Source organism: Pipra filicauda, unplaced genomic scaffold (assembly GCF_003945595.2).
Source record: "Pipra filicauda isolate LSUMZ 115617 unplaced genomic scaffold, ASM394559v2 scaffold89_size2521313_pilon, whole genome shotgun sequence".
Taxonomy (NCBI): domain Eukaryota; kingdom Metazoa; phylum Chordata; class Aves; order Passeriformes; family Pipridae; genus Pipra; species Pipra filicauda.
In genome coordinates, this window is record NW_024105086.1 from 716,066 (window position 1) to 737,226 (window position 21,161).

At 41.3% G+C, this 21,161-nt stretch overlaps 1 protein-coding gene across 1 annotated transcript in view; it reads left to right on the top strand.

Moving 5' to 3' along the window:
• The first annotated feature begins 1,718 nt into the window (after nucleotides 1-1,718).
• The window catches only part of ATP10B (ATPase phospholipid transporting 10B (putative)), a 181,668-nt gene continuing 162,225 nt past the window's right edge, over nucleotides 1,719-21,161 (top strand). The window contains exons 1-3 of the mRNA XM_039390986.1: nucleotides 1,719-1,738; nucleotides 2,826-2,890; nucleotides 7,404-7,534. The gene's annotated coding sequence lies outside the window, so the exon portion shown is untranslated. The remainder of the gene's footprint in view (nucleotides 1,739-2,825; nucleotides 2,891-7,403; nucleotides 7,535-21,161) is intronic.

Consider the following 21,161-nt stretch of genomic DNA (forward strand, 5'->3'; position numbering starts at 1 on the left):
GCATCTTTCCAAGGTATTCAGGAAGCTTTTATGTCCTTATAACTGATCCAACATTCCATCAGGACTAAATATTTTAAATATTTTTGGGAGTTTGATTTTGAAAGTATAAGAACAGAGATGAAATCCTCACCTCATTAAATTCCATGGAAGCAGGATTTAATTCTGCTGTTTCAACCCTATTGAACCCTATTTCTTTCCCATTCGTATATTAATCAAGTTACTATCATGAAATCAGACCTACATAAAGAAAGGGCCTTATGACCAGCCAATATTATAACATAATATTGAATTCCTACTCTTTAGTTTCACCAAAACCTCATTTTCCATCAGATGATCTGGAGTGAAAATGGGTCAGTTGGCATAATAAAGATATAATAAGGCACTGTTAAAGGTGCCTGAAAATTTCAGTTCTGAACAGAGCTGTAGGCTTCTTCTTCCACTTTCATAACATAAATCATTTATGTTATCCAGGTGTGATGAATACTAAATGATCTATGGAGGAAATCATATTAACAGACTTCTTTTATTATTAGAATGACTGCAGGGAATTCGGGTCAGTCACCTGAGTGAAAGATATGTAAGACCAAATAATAAAATATGGGGATTGGATAGCCCATCATTTCAATCAGGTTTGAAAGGAATAAACATACAGAAGCTAAAAAGGGAGCACTTGGACTAATGGAGCCTTGAATTTCCTGCTCCTTGAGGGCTCATTTCTTCCTTCTGCTGGACACACAAAGCTGCAAACATGTGTCTCCCTGTGAATATCCATCTGTACATTGAGGGATGTGCCTGCCTGCCTTTGGACCTTCAGCATTCACCTGGAATTGTGGAAGGATGGCAGAGCAGAGTGGCCTCAGATCTAGTGACAAAAATCCTTTTGTCCCCAGTGATTTCCTGAGCCAGAACCCAGCCAGTGTGTGTGACTGGATGGCTCCAGAGCAGGTGCCTGTCCAAGGAAGGGTGGTGGCCCTGTCTGAGCTGTGCTACGGGAAAGGGAACATTCAAATTCCTAGAGAAGGATGAAACAGTTTTCAGAACATGTTTAATCCTCTGACTCTATCCTGATGTGCATTATATAAATATTGGATAATATAGCATTGAAATAAAAGGGTTATTTGGTACTGTAAGGGCAAACTTTAAAATCTGCTCTGATCCTTGTCTCTGAAAATGCTAGTCTTATAAAAGCAGTTAACAACAACTATAACCTGCTTTGTAACTGCTTAAAAACATACGTCACGAAAAGTTTACCAGGTTTAATTACTGTTATTCAATACTAAATATACCTAAAGTATACTTAATTTCATATTTTTGTTTGATTTCAGTCTCTGGTTTGTGCCCTTTTTTTAACAGTTTCTCTATCTTATCTCTGCCTAAATAATTTTATTTTCTTTTTTAATTTGTTTTCCCACAGCCTGAAGAAAACTCCAAATAAAATAGGAAAATATTATTAGAATTGTCACATCGAATCAAAGTTTCCATTCCCCAAAAGCATTTTTTAAGGTGAACCTAATTTTTGTTTCTCTTACTGGGCTCATTTTATCCAGATAACAGAGGAGAAAAGGTTGTTGTCTCCTTTTCCAGTTCAAAGTAATAATGGCTCACAAGAAGCCCAAAGCAAAGTGCCAGAGTATTCTCCACTGGCTTGACCTGTTCTGGGGGGAGATCAGGAGTGACAAATCCCACCCCAGCAGTGACACTGAGCAAACAAGGCTTTGCCCAACTCCCTGGGTGCCAGGTCAGAACAAGGTGTTTATTGCTGAGAATTAGAGAGGAACTGGAAAACATTTGGGGTTTTTTTTTCAGGAATAACAGTTCCTACTAAATCAAGTTCTTAATGTGTTTTCTTAAAAGGCTTGACTTGTCTTCTGGCCGGGGAGGGCTGAGGGGCCTGGAGGACACAGCAAAGCAGTCACTGTTCATATTTATCCATTCCCAATGAACACCAACATCAAAACAGCTGGACTTTGCTTTCTGCTCCCAAATGTTCCTGATCTTTTCAGAACGACTGGGTGGAGACTGCAAAGCTCTGGAGACCCAGTGGGCACCTGGGGAAGGTGCTGCCCCACATTCGCAGCACCCCCACAGCCCTGGCATCGTGATCTCCTGCCAGAACACACCACCCAGGTCGGTCAGAGGGTTAGTTCTGCTTTGCTTGACATGAGGCAGAGCTGTCCTTTAGTTCAGGAGTTCTCCTTTAAAACCCAAGCAGGTAATTTGGGGGATGCTTTCCTGGCCTGTGTGGGCCATCTGTCTCAGTACTTACGAGGCCTGCTGTGTGCCCTGTCCAGCCAGAGGCCTTTTGGGTTTTTTAATCTTATCCCATGTTGACAGGAAGAACAGCTTATTTTCTTCTTTTCAGGCACTGTACACGTGCTGTGTGCATGAAGTTTTATGCTGCACTTCTTCTCCCTAAAATAAACAAATTCAGTTCCTTCAAACCAGACTTATATCTTATGTTTGCAGGTTGTTTATTGCTCGTGTTCCTTGGATTTTTCTCCAGTCATTCCACCTATTGCTTAAGTTAGACCCAGTCTGCAGCTGAGATCTTACAAGCACCACATGCAGGGAATTGATTACTCTGGTTTTCCTACATCCCACAACATTTGCTTTTCTGTCAGAAGTGCAATATTCCTGACTTTCCTTTAGTTGTGATCAAACACCTGTTTTGAAGAATTTGCCTGTTGACAGAGAACTTGCATTTATTGAATTGCTTCCAATAATCTTATAATAACTTCTTATAATCTTGCCTTCTGATATGTTTTTCAGACTTTAAAGAGTGGTGTTGTTTGGGAACTTTATAAATATATGCATTCATCCTTCAGGTTCTCATCACACCTTCATGGGCTGAGGAAAACAGCTCTGGCTCGAAGTCACCCCATCTTTGCAAGTAAGTCCAATTTTGCAAATGCTTGAGTGCAACAGAAATTAAAATCATTAATGGAATTTAATAACAATCCTTGGATGATTAGGTATCTGTAGGAGAAGATTCATAAGGGCTGATGATAGAATGACAGTAACAGCTTTTTGATGAATGATACATTCCTTTACATACTTGGTGAGTTCACCACTGACGTGTTTGTAAGAGTCAGAGCAGACAGACCCAAAGCAGCAGAGCATTAGTGGTACTGCAGCAATAACAAGATTGACTGAACAGGTTTGTGCATCATCCCAGGCACTATTCAAGTCCTGCTCCCAGAGGGAGAGCACCCAGGGCTGCAGCAGCTCAGTCAGGGCCTGATCATCTCCAGCACCTTTATCCTGAGGAGCAAACCCTGGGACAGTGACAGTTTTCCTGCCACATGTTAAGTTTACAGGAGCTCTTTCATCAGTGAACCATAATATCAGTATGTTAATCTATTATTACCATGGAATCTGCTTGCTAACAAAAATGTTTAACTTTCTCTTATTTTTCAAATTAATTAAAAAAATTCTAAAACCACTTCTAAATTGATTGTGAATGAACTAATCCTTTGTTTTGTTTAGTTAATGGGTGACATAAAAAGAAAATCTTATTAACACATTCATCTTTGTAATACAATTTCTGTAATTTTCCATGGAAAAATTGGCAAATGCCAAAGACTTCAGAAGTTTTATTTGATGTAAAGGCTTCGGTCACAAGGCCTGAAAAAGAGTTATGGCTACCAGTGCCATAAATCAATACAGAATGGAGAGATGATAAATGGCTTCCTGGCTTGACTGAAGTACAAGTAAAATCAGATGGACAATGTGTCACCTAATGTCTGATCTCCCCAGACCGAAACACTTCTTGTTCTGGGTAACCCAGAACAGACTTTTAATTCAAATGGTGCTGCTCACAGGCTGCAGGCAATCAAACACTGGAGCACAGCTGCAGTGGGTACCTGCAGGTCACTGTGCAGGGCAACTGGAAGGGAGCTGAAGGCAGCAAAATGAAAATATTAGAGTGGAGGAAACAGCAAACACAGAATATGATGAATTGTACGAGTCAGCTGCAGCAATAAAGCGAAGGAGGTCATAGTGAAAACCAAGATTACAGCTACCAGCACTGAATAATGCAGCACTAAAGAGATGAAACTTCTCAGCTCCAGAATGCAGGAGGTGGGATTCAGGGGGAAAAAAAGTAAGAGAAAACCTTGATAGCTCAGCTCAATCAACTTAACAATAATGGCAAAAATCTCTCAAAGGAAAAGCTGATCCACTGGGACAGGCATGGTCTTCATATTCTTTAATTAGCATTTAATTACATACCCAGAAGCATTTCTAGAGTATCAGAAAAGTGAAAGAAAAAGTCTGCTTTAAAGTGAATGTGTGATTGTCACCAGCAGAGATTGCTGTTTCGTGAACTGTTAATCTCAGTTCAACGTTGAGGCTAATTTGGGGAGCAGACTCAATTACCTGACAGTTCACAACTGTAACACTCACAGGGAAATCCTGAGATGCTTTTCTGAGCTCCCTGACTTTCTGCAGTGGGCTCAAGACAGGGTCTATCTCTGTCCATCTGTCTGTGTCTCTCCCCTTCCCTTCCTCTCTCTCACAAAAGCAGGCAGAGATTTTATTTGCAGGCCAAGTCCTTTACTTTAGAGAATGTGATTGATTATGATTCTGTGAATTCTGAGTTATGACTCATAACATGTCTTTTTTGCCTTAAAACTCAAGTATGGGTACTGTTAGCTGTTTAAAAATATCAACTTTCCAAAAAATAAATACAAATGAAAAATAATGAAGGTAATAGACATCCCAGTTGCTAATGAACCTTAGAAAACATGACCCATAGGTCTGTGACTCAGGTTTAAAAGACAATTACAAACAAAGGAACTGTAGTCTTTAATAAATACTCAGAAATCCTTAGGGTGTGACTCATGGTTATTCAGTGTGAACATTGGTGATACTGCTATGCCAATTCATTAGTATTTATTTTATTTTAGTTCCCAGAAACTAATCATGGAGCAGGGCACCTCATGCTGGGCACTCTCAAGCCCATGGCCAAGGGGATGAGGTCTAGTGAAGTCCCTGATGCTGTGGCCCAGCCTGGCAGTGTCCTCACCACCAGGAGCCATGAAATTCTGTTCTTCTCTCTTCATTGCACTGGTCACTCTGAAGCGCTCAGACCGTGGGTCACATTTATCCTCTCTGATACTGAAAAGTAGAATACATCCCTTTGAACCATTCCAAGCAAAGACAGTGCAAAAATAAATCTGAAAGCCTTTTGTTCCTGCCCTGAATTTGTTTGTAGTCACAGATGGCCAAACCTGCCCATCAGCAAGACAGGACAACGTGCCTAGGGCTGGCAAAGTGTGTTCTGTGTGTTCCTGGAGTGTGGGCACACTGGGCATGGATGGGGCAGGCTGGGGAGGATCCCCAGCACGGAGCAGACTGTGCTGAGCTGTGAGTCAGGGAAGGATGAGCTCAAGGTCAGCTCTCATTAGGAATGTTGGCAATGGAACTGCTGGTTCTTTCTGCTGCTTCCTGACAGGCAGTTTTTTCCCTGGGGAAGAGAACATGGAACTGCATAAAGCATTTACTCTGACATAATTTGTTAACATATTCTTGCCTCTTTAACAAACAAACTGTCCTGATAGTTTTGTAAATATTACATTGCAGGCACAAACCCAGATTTTCAGGGTTGGCTATGTATCTCTAATCTCTGTCCCTGCAGGGCATCGTGCTAATGATGATTTGTTGTTTGGAGTTTAATTAAGAAAAAAGTTAAGCTTTACTTACTTGTGTTCTTACAATTAAATGCAAATAGGTTTAAAAGAACCTGCTTAGGTATGCAAAGCTGAATAATACTGACAATCCAATAAAAACAATATGTATAAAAAGGCAGCTTAACTCCAAAACAAGGCAGAGGCGACAAGCTACACAACAGGCTGGTTTGTGTTGATTTGCAGGGAGTGAAGTGGTGGTTAATAAGTAACTTTAAATCTCATTCAAAATAATAGATGCTAAATAATTTTCTGTCTTAAGCAACTCTCCTCCTGGCCATATGAACAGATAACTGTTCCTGTAGCCACAGGTCTTTTTTTTTTTTTGACGTTTTCACCAATTCTGGTGGGTTTGAACATTTCCTTTAGTTCATTTTTTCTTAAGCAATTCTGGGGTTGTTTTTCACTGCATGTTGGACCTGCTTATACATCCAGACCATCATATTTGACCTGATCCTGGGCAAGTGCAGTCTGAATACACATTCTGCCTTTGTATCTGTCCTGAGTCACGATACCAGCATATTATCCTACACACAAATGCATATGCATGCAAATTTCTCATTATGAAAGTAATGAGAACTAGATGAAAATAAAGCACAGTCTTAATATTCATTAAATTAATCATATGAAGGCCTTGCATTAGCAATTCAATCACATGGAGAAGTGTTATCTTAAGAAGTTCTTTAGGGACACATCAGGGTTTCCAGCCCAATTTTGTGTCCATTCTCAGCAGTGCTGGGATTGGCTGTCAGTGATGGCACTTCACTGCTACCAAAGCTTTGGAAGATTTTCTGAGTATCAAGAGACCATTTTGGTGCAGAGGAATCAAATACAATTTGCTATTGTGTGTGTCTGTCTGAATGTTTTCTCTGAGTGTGAAAGGGAAAATGTGTCTGATCCACCAGGAGAGTAATTTTGTTCATTTCCTCTCTGAAATAGAGTGAAATTAGTTCTGAGACGTAGTTTTCTCAATGATTTTCCTGCTCTGTGCTCACAAATTATGATAAGGTTAAGGGACCTGTGAGAGTGAAAAGATATTGATGTGAATGGGAGATTCCATGTTTTTGCTCTGGTGAGAGTCTATTCCTAATTATTGCTGAAGATTTTGCCTCCAGTTTATGACTCAGGAGTCACAACTGGTACACACCAGACCACAACATCAGAGTGTTTTATCTATTTAACTATAAATGAGCCAGAGCATCAATAAGAATAAAAGAAATGCTGCAGGTACATTTTGCTTGGTGTGATTTGTGATGAGGAATAATTATGACCATTTCGCTCGTGCAGCTGTTTCACTAAGAAAAACTCCATTTGCCTCCCTACAGCTTGGAGACAGGATGCTGCCAGCCTTGGGTAGGCCCAGGGATTTCTGGCAGGTGACAAACTTGTCACTGACCACTGAACCAAGAGCAGGCTGGAGAATGTGCAGCCTGGATGGCAGGAGATGACTTACTGAGGAGAACTGAGCCTGGGAAATAACTCTGGATTGAGTCACCCTGATTTAATTCAGTTTAAAATTAATAGAAAAAGAAACCAAATGGGTTACTAATTACCTTTTTTTAATTATTTCAAAAGGGCAAGCTTTGAGAAATTAAGGGAACTTGTCAGAGAATTCGACTGTGCTGAATTCTTGGGTGTCAGTGAGGCTTGATGGTTTTGAGGTTGCTGTGGAGACCTTCCCAGAGTTGTCTTTATAAACTTTTGAATTCCTTGCAGGAAATGCTTTTAAACCTACTGGGTGAATGACTGCTCAAGCCAAGAATGTTACAGAGAGCCTGTAGGGAGTGGAGAGATGGATTGATCAGCAAACAAATCTGAATCAGGAGTCAGAGAGCTTATGGAGAAAGGTAAGAACTGGCCAAAAAAAAGTACTCTGGCAAAATCAAAACAATTAAATCTGGTAAAATAAAAGCAAATAATGAAAGATTCATGCAGTAAAGTTAAAGATAATCTCTAGGTCCAGTGGAAAATACCTTGCTTGTTTTTTCAATGCAGTGTTGAACTGGAAGAGGAGACAGGTCATGTCATGATACAAATAGTCAGAAAAGCCCTGAAAAGTTGCTATACTGGGGCAAAAATTAAGGTTAATTTTTAAAGACTAAAAGACTTAATGCATGACATGGCCTGTGGTGGGAATTTCTAATAGATGTGCTGCTTTAGAGATTGATTTCTAGTTTCCTTTAATGTTGTGATCTGTGGCACAGATCTGCACAGTGGCCATCTAAACATTCCAACAGGGATTTATTCCTCATCCTATCCTGAACTGTTTAATTCCCCTGCAATCTAGTGATCACAGGTTTTCAGTGTGATATTCCTCAGGGTTCTTGCAGCTTGTCCTCTCATTTCTGGGGACCTTTTTCAAGGGCATTACAGCTACTTCAGGCAGGGAAAGACCAGTCAGACTCCAAGGTGTTCTTGTTTGTGTGCTCCAGTCAAGAGTTCCAACATCTACCTGTTTATTACTTTGATTCTTGGTGCTCATGGATTACATTTAACCTTCTCTCATAACTCTCTGTGTGGATGGCACAGAATGTTCTAAATTTAGTATCATTTTACAGTGTTCTTAAACACTTAGGTTTTTATATGCTGTGTATAGAAAACCTCCCCTTCTTTTCTTCTGCCATGAAGATGGAGTAGGAATTGGTCTGTGAAATGTACTGGTAGCAGTACTGTGGTAACTTCTGGAAATGTTTCCTGACCAGGGGCAGGTCAGGGTGAAAACGCTGGGCACACTTGGCTGCTCTTGGCTTTGTGCACTTCCACTGAGAGCTCCTTTCCTCCCTGTTCCCATTTGGAGCCACAGAAAAGATGCCTGCTCTGACATATCAGAAAAGAGAATGCTCTAGACATGGGGTTATGGTTAACGAGATAAACTGTTGTTAAATTAAGGCAGAATTGAAATCTTTGTAATAATTCCAGGCCTGTGTTATGTAGGAAGTGTTCTGGATTTGTTGGTGCTTTTCTTAGCTGCAGGAAAGATTTGTGTAGACATCTGGGGATTTGTTTGCTCCTGTAGTAGAGCTGGTGAATGGAGCATTCCTGTCCATTTCTTCAGGATAATCCTGAAGGGCTCCTAAAATGGGAATTCCAGTTAATCAGGTTGGGTTTGGGACACAGAAGGCCAGAAAGAGTGTTTTTGTGTCTTGTGTGTCAGGAAAGGTGGGAACAGGAAATGCAGCAGTATGGATGTATCTCTGCTCTGAAGTCAGTAAAGGAAATATGTTAAATAATATAATGCCCTCCAAAAGCACAAAAGCAGTAGGCAGATCTTCAAGGAGCTTCTTGCTTCCTCTGAGTGATCCTGAAAGCTTCCGGAAGCTCGGTGGGATTCATCACATCCTTCTCCTGCCAAAGCAAAAGATTCACGTCAGTTTGTGTAATAATATGATAATATTGTGCCCATTAAAAATAGATTGTTACCAAAAACATCTCTTAGAAAACAGTCTGTACAGCCTGAGTTCTTTTCATGACATTATTGAAGAATTTTTGCAAACTCAGATTTTATTTTTAAAGCAGTTGGGATTGTTCCACAGCACAAGTGAACTAACCTTATAAGTCAAAATAAAAAGTCATCCTGGAATTAGTATTTTATAATTGAAAACTTTTCCAGAAAAAATATTTTTAATTTGAGCTTTTTTGATATAGAGATGAAATTTCTTGGTCAATTAACCATCACTGATGAACAGACAAGGAATTCCTTGAGCAAATTCACGCATAACATGTTGGTGTTTAATTCATTGCAGCCCCAAGGCACATCAGAGAGGGGATGGAGCCATCTGGAAAAGGGGTGAGGGGGGAGTTATCTCCTGAGGGAATTCCATCCTGCCCAGGATAAGGGGCTGGTGGATAAGAGGCTTGTCAGCCCCGTGTAGTCCCACCATTCAGCACCTTTGGGCACAGCTGATTTCTGAGGGACTGAGCACTGAAAGGGAACTCAGCTCCACCTCCTGCCGTGTCAGCAGTGCAGGAGCAGGACCAGCTTCTGTCCCTGGGGGCAGAACTGAAGATGTGGGAGGCCAAACAACACCAGTCCTGTTCCTTTCCTTCCCCTCTTTAACCACCACTCCTCTCACAGACAAATGGGACATGAAGTCCAGGGCAGTGGAAGGTCCTCCCTCCCTGCCTGGACTGACTTCACCTTCTGACCCAACTCAAAGTTGTTTTACAACTGAAGGTGAGTGCCCAGACACAAAACTGAATTTAAGTGCCCAGACACAAAACTGAATTTAAGTGCCCAGACACAAAACTGAATTTAAGTGCCAAAACCACCTCAGAGTTTGGTGAGAATGGAAGGGCACAGTAGCTATGAAATAATTGGTCTGATCAGGCCAAGGTCAAAAGGTACATTTGGAAATAAACTCTGCCTATTTTTTGTATTTCAAATTAAAATAAAATGATGGATGAGAGAAATTGAAACTCAGTAGTACTTTTGGTACCTCTTGCACAAACTGGCTAACTGGAATTCAGTTCTTAAATCCAAAATGAAGCAGCCAGAGCCTCAGAAGACAGTGATTAAGACATTAAAAGGAAATGTTCCACCATTAATATTCTGAAGTGTGCTCAATCTCACATGTCTTACTGCAGCATCTGCTTCCAAAATGAGTAATGATGCAAAAGAAAGGGGAAGAAGAAGAAAAAAAAACTAAAGCAATTTTTTTATAAATACTGAAGCTTAAAGAAAGTCATCTTGAGGAATTTGAGAGGTTAAATCAAATATTAATCCTTAAAAGCAAGCAAGACATCCTAAGATGGGCTGAGTAGTAAGAATAGTGGTTATAACTCGGGGTGAAGGATGGGTGAAGACTTCTATGGTAAAGGTGATCAGAAGCCAGCAGCCATCCTGCTTTGCAAAGATGCTTTTCTTTGTTGACTTCAGCCAGTTATTGCTGGACTGGCGTCAGTGTTTTTGCTGAGAACTCAAATCTCCATCTCTATTCAGTAGCAGAGCAATCTGCCCTTAGTGCTTTCACAGGCTGTTTGTTGCATTTCAGAGTGTATATGACGTTGCAGGGGTATGTTTTGCATTTAATGTATTTTAGATTGTGTTTTCACCTTTTTACTTCTCTTAAAAACCGCCTCAACATCTTTTTAGTCAGATCTCTGTGACTTTTCTATCCCCTGCCTCTATCACATCAGGTTGCCATGGCAATGATATGAAAATGTTCAGAATCACAAGACATTCATGAATCATTCGAGCCAGGTTTCTGAAATTTAAGTTAAAAGAAGTAACTTAGAGGTGACCCTGGTGCCTGTGTCTCACCTGAGCTCAGTTCCCAGGACTGAGGATGGTGTCTGTGTACAGGTGTGTGCACACCCTGGTGTCTGTACAGGTGTGTGCACACCCTGGTGTCTGTACAGGTGTGTGCACACCCTGGTGTCTGTGTACAGGTGTGCACACCCTGGTGTCTGTACAGGTGTGTGCACACCCTGGTGTCTGTACAGGTGTGCACACCCTGGTGTCTGTACAGGTGTGTGCACACCCTGGTGTCTGTGTACAGGTGTGTGCACACCCTGGTGTCTGTACAGTGTGTGCACACCCTGGTGTCTGTACAGGTGTGTGCACACCCTGGTGTCTGTGTACAGGTGTGTGCACACCCTGGTGTCTGTACAGGTGTGCACACCCTGGTGTCTGTGTACAGGTGTGCACACCCTGGTGTCTGTACAGGTGTGTGCACACCCTGGTGTCTGTACAGGTGTGTGCACAGGTGTGTGCACACCCTGGTGTCTGTGTACAGGTGTGCACACCCTGGTGTCTGTGTACAGGTGTGTGCACACCCTGGTGTCTGTACAGGTGTGTGCACACCCTGGTGTCTGTGTACAGGTGTGCACACCCTGGTGTCTGTGTACAGGTGTGTGCACACCCTGGTGTCTGTACAGGTGTGTGCACACCCTGGTGTCTGTACAGGTGTGTGCACACCCTGGTGTCTGTACAGGTGTGCACACCCTGGTGTCTGTGTACAGGTGTGTGCACACTCTGGGTGTGTTGGGGCAGGAGAGGAGCTCAGGCACTAATTATTCCTCAGGGCTTTTCTTCCCTTCTCCCTCACCAGCCCCACCATTAAAGAGCACAAGGTTTAATCCCACATGTCTTCAGTCAGAACTCGGTTTCTGTCCAGAGGCCAAGCCCCAGAGTTCCCTGGTCTCCTGTGTTTCCCTGTCCCTGGGCAGTGCCAGCAGTGCTGGGTGAGCCCCTGCAGTCCCCAGGAAGGGTGGAGGTTCAGCCATTCCCACAGACATTGTCCTGACTGCTGGGACTGCTTTTCCCAATGTCTTACCTGAGTCTGCCCAGAATTTATTGCAATTATTTCTTGTTCTGTTTCTACCAAGACCTACCAGAGGTGCTCCTTAGCCCTCCCCAGCACTCTGTTATGAAGCCTCTCACAGTATTTTCCCAGTATCTGTTCAAGTCCCTATGCAAGAAATTCAGCACATTTAGGACCCATTTCTAGATCTCGTATCATTCTCCCCCTTCTCTTCTGGGTGTTCCAGCTGACACTCAGTGCCTGCAATCAGATCTAAAGCATCAGCTGGGGGGTTTTCAGTACCAGTACAAGAGCAGAAAACCAACTTCATGCCTCTTACAGAGCAGTTTCTATATTATAATACAGTGGCTGATTTTACTCATTATCATGACATGTACTCAACCAAGGCTCCATAATAGTCCTTAGAACAACTTTTGCTGAATTGTTGCCCACACTGGCTTTAGTGTACCTTAAAATTCTTCCTAGGTAGAGCAAATCTATCTTGTACTTTTGAATAGCATCTTTTTTTTTCAGACCAAATGTCCCATTTGTCAAGATCAGTATGAGTTCTGAGCACATCTTCCTAAATTCTCACAATCTCTACTAGTCTGCAAATTTAATAAACCTAATCTTTATTTTGTCTTCCAGGATAATATGAAATTATGGACTAAGACAATACACTTGTGTAAACACATTCCCATGCTTCCTTCTGCTTTGATAATTCTTCTTATCTGTTCTTTTTTAAAATTAAATGGAGAAAACCTCAAAACTATGGAGAACTGCCTCCAGTGCCTATGAATCTTGCATCTCAGTATGTCTGCTTGCCTGAAGTTATACTGAAAATGGGATATAATATGCCTGCATTGCTCTGAAATATCTAAAGTAACTGAGGCAAATATCAAGTACCAGAACTGCTTCAGGTGAGGTGGTGAGGAGCTCCAAGGGGGACAGTGTGGATAACCAGGCAGCTTTTCCTGGCACCTGCCCTCCTTGATTGGGCTGTTCTGAACTGGGCAGGGAAGTGCAGCTATTCAGGCTATTAAGAAAATAACGAGCTTTTGAAAAATTTGCTTCATGACTGTAAGTCCTACAATGTCTGTAAAGTCAAATTCAGTAAATTGCAACACAGACAAGTTGAGTCCAGGAAAAAATGTGACACTTTGGCCACATTCTCTGTCTCAGGTGTCCTGCTACAGCTGTTAACTGGTTTGGTGACCGAGTCAGCTTTTCCTTCCTCTTGCCCTGAGTTTATAAAAATCCTTTCCCCACACCCTGGGAATGTGCATTCCCTTTCAGTGCAGGATCACATTGCAAAGTTAATTCTGTCTTAACAGAAGGGGAAATGTGAGTTATTGCCGCTGAGATCAGGAGTCCCCAAAATTCTGTGTAAGGCTGTGGTACCCACAGGAGCCAGCTCAGGTCTGCAGGTGCCTGCACAGCTCCATCAGAGAGTTCTGGAAACCAGCAGTGAGAACAAACACGACTGACTCATGAATTGCTGCATTTTTCCCAAGCCAAGGTCAAACCCAGCACTTTAAACACACACAGAACCTCAACTGAAGTATTTTGTCAGGGCAGGCCCAAGAAAAGAGGCAAAAGCACGAGATGTGGAGACTGTCCCTGGCAGCAGCTCCCAGGCTGGGCAGTGCCAGTTTTATCAGCTCTCCTGACAGTGGAGACAACAGCCACCACTGCCATAATATTACAGAACATTATCTCCTTGAAGGGATAGAAGCATAACCCTGATATATTTGGGCAAGTATTGAGCTAAAATTGTCCAGAGCAGCTGGAGATGCCTTCAATTCCAGTGATTGGGAGGCTGTAAATGCATTGCTATTTTGTCTCCTCAGTGCAAATGGGTTGTTTTTCAGTTCCCCAGAGCTGCTGGAGCTGATGTTTTTAAAATTAGGACAATTTTTTGTTATTATCTTTAAAAACAGGTTCAAGATCCCACCTGGATGAAAACTTGGGCTGGGGTCCCAAGTTCTGGGAATGCTGGAACCCAAGATGTTTAATGTTACTTTTCTTCCTTGGGCCATTTTGGTGGATAAAGAGATGTTGTGTTATACTTCAGTGTTCCTGCACATCACCTACAACTGACCTGGATTTGCAGGGACTATTTGATTTGTTTCTTGACTTAAAAATTACTCTTGATTCTGTAATCTCATATGTCCTTAGACCCCATCGAACACCTTTGTACATTCTGACACAGTGAGGGACAGACACAGTTACATCATTTCCCATTTTGCTTGTGCCACGTGGCTTCAATCATTTGTTCAGAGACCCCTGAATTCAGATAACATAGAACTGAGACTGGGCCACTAGATGTTTTCCATAAAATTTGGATTTTGCTAATCTGCTCTATATGGAGACACTTCCATTGATTTTCATTATTTCTGCCCAATATTGATAAGAGTAATTAACTGAAGAAGGTGCTGCCCCCAGTTCTGTCTCTCTCCTGTTTGAATGCAGAGATGTAACTAATAGAAGAAGCTTTTAAGTTTACTATCTAGTCATTATATTACTAATAAACCAATTATTTACTAATAGACTCATTGATAAACATACCACTATTATTAACTTCCAGTTCTATCGCTCTTCACACCATTATTAATCACAAAAAAAATGTTACAGAGTTACAGTTCTAATAGTATTACTTTATATAGATATGCTCTACTCTCTCTTTTTTTTAATTTATATATGTTAGATTTAAATCCACTTAAATCCATGTTAGATTTGCATTCAGAAATAGCAGATATAGTCCACCTGTCCATGTCAGGTACACTCTGCAGGACACCATTCACCGGCTGTGTGCCCTCATGTCTGTGAGCATATGGGTAAAGAATTAAAAAAAGGAGTATTTTTGACTCATAGAATAGAGGACTATATCTACTTATGTAATGAATATTTTTGTCAAAGCCTGTTGAAGTAGTTTTCTGTCCTGCACCAATTTCTGTGATTTTCATTCTTCATCAAACTCTCCCAGTGTTTGTTTGCCTCTTTCCTTTGGCTGAAGCTCTGAACTTGTCTGTGGATCTTTCCCAGCTTCAGTATTCCCACAGTCATTTGGGATGTACTTCTTAGATTCTTCAGATGTTTTAGTAAATTTTTAATATTTCAACAGACTTTTAAAAATAATGAAAAATTTAGCTTTCAGAAATCTGTAACACTCACTACTCTTTCCCTGCATCTTCAGATTTCATTATTTTCCATATTCCAGTCCTCTCCTGGTTCAAAACAGATTCTTCTCATCAAATCTTTGAGGCTTTGGCAGAAGTTTGCAGAACTCTGCAAGAATCCTTTCCATATGTTTTGCCTTTTCCTTTTCCCCTCATGGATGTTGTGTTCAGCTCTGAACTGGTGCAGGATCCACCTCTGCAGCCAGGAAATGTGTCCTGGTATTAATGTACAGTAACATACAGGATGCTGCTAAAATTGGGCACAATGAATGAAGGCATAGGAAGTGTTAATTTTTAAAAAGTATTAAAATTTGACTCTTCTGATCATTCAGAAGAAAAGAGCCAAGGAACAGAATTGCAGTTTTATCTAGAGAGCTGTAACAAAGTTAGCTGAGCATGCAACAGTTAGAAATACAGAAACTGTGGGGAGTTGGAAGTGTACACTTTCCATTTCTTTTTATCATGATAAAACATAAATGTTTCAAATGAGCTGCTTAGTTTAAATTTCACTAAAAGCATATGGTAAGCCTCTTGCTTCTTAACAATTAAATTGCTTTTAAGAATGTACAATGGAGAAAACAGTTTTTCTAATTTGTAAGTACCTCTTCCTAATCATTTCCATGTTAAAGAGAAAATAGTTTTTTCAGCCTGAATTTCACCTAATTTTCAGAGACAAGTTACCCAGCAGACTGTGTGCATATTTCCAGTATTGAGAAGCAGGATGCTAAAAATGACAGGCAATCAATGTTGCCTGGAACCTTTTCACTGGGGGAGGATCTAACTTTGTGCAGAATGTGCTGAGTGCCAAGCCACAGAAATTTGGCTGGAGAACAAAGGTTGCTTTAAAAAGAAAGCCCTACCATAAATATATGTCTTTCTGTTTGTATTTGTAAGATTTAACAATATAGACAGTGATCTGCTTTTGTTTCAGCCAAGAAAGAGGAACAAAAGTCAGAATAGTAATATTGCTCAAAAGTTTTGCTGGTTGCATTGTAAAGCATTAATTCCCTGACAAGGCTTTAAGGGTCTGATCCAAGCACATTGAAGTGAATAAAGAAGATACTTTAATGTTCATATGCAATTCAAAAATCACAGGATCAATTCACAATAAGAATCAAAGATTCTTTTGGATGTTTCAAGCAACCTCTCCCTGTCCCCATGTTCCCCTTTCTCTCTGTGCTTTAAACTCTCTGCTTTTTTTGCCTTTTTTTCCCTCTCTTTTTTTTTTAATGCAATCTGATGATTCATAGTGGGGACTAAGAATACATTTTATTCCTTTTTAAAATGACAGCACGGGACTCTGAAACCTGGCCTTGCTGAGAATGGTGCACTTGAGCAGAATTTAAAAGCTCCTGCAGATCTTTGCAGGATGCAGCGTGAAGGCTTTTTTGATGCTTTGGTTTTTTTGAATCCCACAGCCTCAAATGGTCTCATTTTGTTATGGTCAGATATGATTAAATTCACTTATTGTTATGGAAGATTAGGATAAAGCACAAATGCAAATGAACTGCTGTCTGTCTGTCTTTATTTCTGAACTCAGGTGGGGATAGATGTGTTAAGTAAAACTGCCTTGCTTTTTTGTTTGTTGGTTTTTACCTTTCTGAGCTTAATGAGGAGCTGTTTTGTAGAGCTACACTTACTGCCACCACACCATTGCAATGTACACTTCTTGTAGTCAGTATTTTAAACTGAGGGCCCTGGGCTTCCTGGGATATTGGAGCACTAATTCATCATACCGTGTGCATTGATTGGAAAATAAGATCCTAAGGAGCTCTAGAAAGTGAAGGGTCTTGGGTTCAAGCGTCTGTGCTGCTGTTCCCCTGGTCACCACATTCCTGGTGAGCTTGTCCAGTCACCTTTCTTCAGACTTGGGGTATAATGGCACAGCATTTGGGTTCCTGAAGATGCCGTGGCCTATTGGACTGTGTGTCCCACTTTCCCCTCCCTGTTCTGTCCCAGCAGCTCTGTTGTGTGGCACCCAGAATTAAAAACCCCGTGATTAATGGGATTGTTAGGATGCACTGAGTGCTTGGCAGGAAGGGGGAGTTCAAGAGGAGACAATCAGATTTTCATAAACAATTTTTTCCCCTCAGATTAGGGTTATTTTTATTCCACTGCTTCTGCTGAAGGGTAAATAATGAAATGAGCAGCTTGTGCTGTTGCAGGGAGATTCTCTGTGTTGCCTTTGTGTGTCTTTAGTCCTCTTTCAAATGCCACTATGTCTGAATGTCACAGGCAGGATCCTCTTATGAAATGCCACTTCAGCAATTATCATCTGCAGAGAAGGAAGTGCAGAGAAGATGAGAACTGCAAATCAGTTTGGCTTTGTGTTCTAATTAAGATTTTGATCAAACATCCATCTATCTTTCCTGATCCCTGCTGCTAAATAGAGAGGTGGAGAAAGCCTTGATGTGAATATGGGGAAAGGAGCTTCCCCTGTAGGTTATAGGAAGGAACAGGCCTTGTGCTGCAGGAGAACTGTGCCCCCTGAAATGCAAGGCTGCTGTCTTTTGATTTAAATTCTTTCTCTTTTCTTACAATATAAACTCATGTTTTGAAAATGGCATCATACCTAAGATCATACAAAGGAAATTTTAAGGTGAAGGAGAGGCTATGATTTTTTTTTCCAAATTAAACTAGAGATGTTGCAAATGCTTGTCTTAGTGGAAGAAAGAGAATAAAATTAGAGAAGATTAAATTCAATATGGCAGTTACAGAATGTGTGCTCAATCAACTTAGCTGTGAAGGAAGAGGTTCATGGCCTTTACACCAATTAAAAAGAGTGGGAATCATAATGAAGCCATTGAACATCCTTTGCAATGCAAAAGGCACTGTTTGGTTGTACAACCACATGTTAGCCCTTTGTAGGCTCTGAGCTAATTTTGCCCGTGACTGTACAGAGTAAAAACCAGCTGCTCTGTTCTAGAAGGCACAAGAACAGGTGATGTTGGAAGGGAATGCACATTTTGTTGTGTTGGGTCACTGAGAGTTACAGCTGTGGCCAGAACACCCTGTCCTGTTGGTTTAGAGAGTTGTTACTGTCCTGGACTGGAGACTGACGTCATCAAACTCCAAAATCTCCAAATGGAAGCTTTGAGACTTCCTTTGGCAGCTGAAAGGAGTCAACAAGAACCTCAGAGTGGTGTCCTTGTAAGTGAAGACCTGAGCCTGTGCTCATGTCTGTGGAATGTGCAGGGATGGAGGAGGGAGAGAGTTCTCTGTGCCAGGCCATTCTGCAGGAAGGGCAAAGCAAAGCCCCCAAGTGTGGTACCAAGGCACAGCTTCCAAGGGCTGTTCAGGCTGGAGCAGGCCAAGGGTGCTCAGGGGGTTTGACTCCTCGGATTTTTGAACTCAGCCGTTTGTGAAGATCAGGGCTCATATCAGTGGTGTTGTTTAAGTCCTTTTTACAGCAATGCAGAAAAAAAGTGGACAAGTTTAGCTCTTGTTTACCCAGAGATGAAAGCAGGAGCTCTATTGATGTTGGCAGTGCCATAAATTGATTAGAAAAGGATGCTCCATTTGTCAGTTCTTGGAGAGGCAGAGGGCAGATCTGTCTTAGTCACAGGCTGGGTGGCTCATGTGACTAAAAGCACGGCACATTAGAATATTCACCCTCGTAGAGATTTTCTGTTTCCTGGACTGGTTTTACTGCTGAGCTGTATTTAGGATGCATTTTACGGGGTGTTCATGAGTATCTGTTAATGTGCATGAGGGGGTTGCCCAAGTACTACATTTGAATTAGTTAGGAAATTGTTATCTATCATTTTGAAAACTCTGAACAAACAACAGAATTATTAAAACTTATTCATATGTCAGATCCAATGAATGCTAGAGGTTAAACAATAATAAAAGGGTTGTTTACATGATTTATGAGGTAGGCTATTAATCTGCAAATAAAAGTGTTTCCTCTGGGAGGATTTATTGTCTATTGTGTTGTGCAATAAATCGGAGTGATATTAATCTAAAAAGATTTGAAGTTAATACAGGCTCGTTGCTTGTTGGAGAGTATTTATAGCAAATAACATGCCATTTATTAAAAACTTTAAATAATGCTTTTGTACTGTGAAATTCAAATTATATCTAATGTTTAAACCACATTACTATCAATTAATATCAGTAATTTAGATTTCAAAAACCATGGGAGCAAATGTCACTAAGTAATAATAGCAATGACCATCTTTGCAAAGATATTTCATTCCACCTTATATGCAGATTACAGCACCCTGTGATGATCTGCTGTTCTCTGCCTTCTGAAGGGGAGATGTGCTTTCAATAGGAGATAATTCAAGCATTTCCTTGAAGTGGTCATTTTTCAGCATCAGTCAGTGGGACTTGGCTGAGTTTTTCTAAGCAAGATAATGGTTTAAATTTAATGATGTGCTGAAGAGTCTCTGGAATTATATATCTAATTCCTGTTGGAGTACTGAGTATTCTCACATAATAACTGACTGGGCTTTTACATTCTGTATGAACAGCCAGTTGCTCCTGTATATATCAAATACACAAAGACAAGGCTTTTAAAACTCTGACAATGCCCTCATTTGGACTATGTGGCTGATTTGGTAAGGGATTAATTGGAAATTGAAACAGACATAAAAAGAATTCCTGTTTTAAAACATTGGTCTTGACAAAGTGAAAAACATGAAATGTCAGTTTGGCTCCTTGAATTGCATCAAATAATATCCTTACTTAGAAAAGGAATTGCACTGCATTAAACTAGAGATAGAGCATTTTATCCTTGCAACAAGTTTCTACCCATGGTATATCTACAAATATGGCAGAACTTCATGAATAATAAGCAAGATTTGCTTTAAATTTCAGGGTACTGGGTACACAAAGCAATTATTTCATCCCTTCATTGCAGTATAAGCTGCAGTGATAGCAAACTCACCTTAACACCATATGAATATGAAATATGTTCCAGCCCTATTCTAGTTGAAAAGTTGAAAAGTTTTGTACAGGAACTTCATGTAGTTTTGGGGGGTTTTTATACATTAAGTGAATAATTTTCCTGGAACTGAAAATGAATGGACTGACAAAAGTTGCTGATAACATTTCAGGCCCTGGATGGAGTGTGTTCTGTCCTGACTCCCTGCAAAGCCTGGCTGGAGTCTCTGTTGTGCTGGTTTAGGCTCTTGGCTCATGTCCCAAAGAGTCCAGTGTGTGTCCCAGTTGGTGCCATTAATGGTGTGGTCAGTGTGAAACTGCAGTGTGATTCCTCAGGGGACACCTGCACTGTCAGCCTGGCTCTTTGCTTTCTCCTACTGTTACCTACTGTTATAGAGCCTAATTTGCCCCTGGGTGTCCTCCTGAACCCCAAATCTGTCCATGGGGGGCAGGACACAGTTGCCCACAAGGCTCCAGGGTTGTCCCAGCAGTGCTGAACACACTGCTCGTGGCACTTGGGCTCCCACTGCCCAGAGTTCTCCTGCCCTAAAGAGCCACCCTAAACAAATACCTTTACAGGCTACAGTGTGGAACCCTCAAAAGTTTAGCCAATTGAACCAAATAAAAGACTACAAAAATAATTCTGTTTAGCTGGGCCCCAGGGATGCCCTGGGATGGGTACAGCCACAGCCAAGGCTTTGGACACTGATGGCTCTGGGCAAGGGGAGCAGCACAGCATCCAAACTGGGGGGGCCTGGCACAGTGGGCTGGATAAACCAGAGCCCTTCAAACTTACAACTGGATCCCCTTGTCTCAAATCTTCCTGTTGGAAAGAGAGCAATGAACTCTCTGCTGCAGTCACACAGTGGTGACAGCACGAGCAAACTGTTCAACAACCTGAAGCTGCCACTCGACTCAATTCCAGAGGACTGAGAGAATCAGGAGTTATTTGGTCAGGGGAGAAGAGACTCGAGACGTGCTTTTGAAGTACTCAGGGATTAAGCAAAGAAGACACTGACAGTTTTGATATCTGATGGAGAAAGTGTTCCAAAGGAGAGCAGTTAGAGTATCAGAGACAGATGGACAGAAAATGCCAGTAAGAGGGTTCTAAAGTAAGTGAGGAGCATTAGGGGAAATGCAGTTGTTAGGAGGCTGAGACAGATGAC